Raw genomic sequence first — 2822 nt, forward strand, 5'->3', positions numbered from 1 at the left:
CCGCCCGCCGCGGCTGACGGGGGAGGGCAGCCCCGCTCTCCACTGCCACAGGAAGCGGGCGGGCGAAACGAAGGCCGGCCGCAACAATTCCTCCCGGCGCGGCCGGCGGGGGCGCCGCGCTCCCCCCTCAGCCCGCCCGCGCTGCCGACACCACAGCCCCGGCTAGCGCACGCACCAACCCCCACGCCTCGATAGCCGCCGCAGCCCGCCGCGCGGCATGCCGGGGGCTGTAGTCTATCCCGCCCCTCGGCGGCTGGGCTGGGCGAGGACTTGGGACGGCGCCCAATAGGAGAGGACCACGCGGGCTTCCAAAACAAGCGGTGAGCGAAGGGCTGCTGTGCGCTTGCGCTAGGCGGGAGGCGGTGGTGAGGGGAAGCTCAGGAGCGGTTTTTGTCTTTTGGTCTCGTATCCCGTTCTCCCTTAGTTTCCGGGTTTCCCCCTCCACGCGCCTGGGCTGGCAGCCCAAAGCTGCACGGTGCCTGAGCTACCTGAGCCACCTCGTTTATTTTCCTGGGTAGCGCTCTACACAGCAGCCAGCCGAGCTGACTCACCTCACGGCTGCCCCAGCGCTCCTGCTGATCCAGGGGTCGAGGCACGTACCCTCAGAGGAAGGAGAGAGTGTAGGGCCACCCCCGGTCCAATTACTGCTATATCCGCTTAGCAATATCTAATTCCATTTTACTGTTTGTTGAAGTTTTACTGGTCCTTCAGGGCAGATCTGTTGGCAGCCCAGAGGTTGAAAGTTTTACATGAATTGCATTTCTAAAGCTTTGCTTTGTCAATCAGTAAGACTAGTCTGAGACACATTGCCACTGCTGCTTTTCGGCTCCTTTTGAAATGCTTAAAAAAAACCTTAGAAACAGTGTTGTGTTCCTAGCAGTTAAGTCCATGGCTGTAATTCACTTCCAGACTTTTGCAAAAGTTGGTATTTTATTGGGAAACTGTGAGTGCTGCACTGATTTCATGTGCAGGGTTGCTGGAATTTGGATTCTGCTTTCCATCCATGCCCAGATTGTTTTCATATTCTCTCTGTTAAAGGAGAACGCTCGTTTTCTGGACTATGGAGATGAGCATTAAGATCAGGGAACTGTTTCTGTGAGCTTAAAAGTTTTTTTAAACTGGCCATGGCCGTGTTCTTACTTGCCAATATGCCACATATTTTTGCATTTTTGAAAATGACTTGAAGGAAGGATAGCTATGAATCACGGAGACCCTGAAATGAATAGAATCATAGAATATGTTTTAGTGGTTGGTGACCCTGCACGTAACAGTGGGGTTGAAACTAGATGACCACTGTGGTCCTTTTCAACCCAGGCCATTCTGTGATTCTGTGATAATCCTGTGGTGGAAGGGGTCCATGAAGGTCACTGAGCCTAACTCCTGGCTCCACGCAGCACCACCCAGAATCAAACTCTATGTCTGAAGACAATGTCCAAATGTTAATTGAACTCTAGCTGACTGGGGCCATGCCTACTGCCCTGGTCAGCCTGTTCCAGGGCCTGAGGGCAGTAGTTTTATAGGTTGTAGTAGGAGGCAGAAGTTGTATAGTTTGCTCTCTGAAAGAAGATGTCTGCGCTTTCCTTTTCTCTCTGTAGTAAGGGCCGTAGGCATATCATTTGGGAAGGATTGAATTAGAATTTATGCCTACTTCCAGCAACAGTGGACCAATATGTTTGCTAGGTATTTGAGAATAAAAGGCAGAAGAGCTAATGGTAATGTTTACCTTGCTGTGGCTGGCTCACACTGTTGCTACTGCATAGGCAGTAAGGCATTATTTCTGTTTGGCAAATCTGGATGAATTCACTGTATTTGTTTTCATTTTGTAGGTTTAATTTTGGAGCACGTTTTAATAATAATTAAAAACAAACAAAACACCTTAGAAATACCAATTGTCAGCACTGTGACATGCATACACTTCGTATAGGACTATACAGATTAGATGTAAACTATCTCTATTTTCATAGTGTTCATTCAGTTGTTACTTTAAATATTTACATGAGTTACAGAAAGTGCTTATTTCTTCAGCTCCAGCAGTCTAATCTTGCTTCTAGTGAAAGTAACAGTTTGGCTATGATTCTAGTATTAGCAGCATAAGGCATTGTCTGTAGATGTTTATAAATAATAATTCTAAGAGGCAAAAAAATTATTTATATTCATAAGTATTTACTAGAGCTGAATTATGCTTGACACGGTTTTCTACACTCTAGAGCATATCCAATCTTATTTCATTTTATTTTTTAGTGTTGATTTCAACATTTGAATGATACTTTGGTAGAGAAATTAAATGTGAAAAAAAAAATCCCAACATAGAATTTTTTTGAGTAATTATTTTCAGAAAATAGCTATAAGAGAAACAGAACTATGATCCCAAAGAAAACCTACCAGAATGTTACAAAACAAGGAGTGTTTACTAATTGTGTTTCTTTTAAAGAAATTTGCTGTGAGGTTATAATGTTTTTGCAGGGACTGAGAACAAGTCTTTGCTGGGTAGAGCATTAAGCAAGTTTTTTATCCAGATGGTTACTGTAAGCTGGGTTCATGAAAAGAATCTGGCAGGTATTATTTTTCAACTGCTTTAAAAAGCATCGCTTAGCATACAAACAAGTGTCTTCCACAATTTCACAACACACGTTGCTGTTAAAAACGTTGACGGTTTTCTTTGCATACTGTGATAAAGACTTAAATAATGCACATCAGAATCACCGCTTTCTCATTGTAATGTAGTTGTTGCCTAGAGCAAAGAGAGATTGGGGGGCATAGGGAGCAGCAGATGGCCTTATAGTGGTCTAGGGAACTACTGAGTCAGGGCCTGAACCACTGAT

Source organism: Lagopus leucura, unplaced genomic scaffold, assembly GCF_019238085.1.
Source record: "Lagopus leucura isolate 7727_CA_CO unplaced genomic scaffold, USGS_WTPT01 Super-Scaffold_73, whole genome shotgun sequence".
Taxonomy (NCBI): Eukaryota; Metazoa; Chordata; class Aves; order Galliformes; family Phasianidae; genus Lagopus; species Lagopus leucura.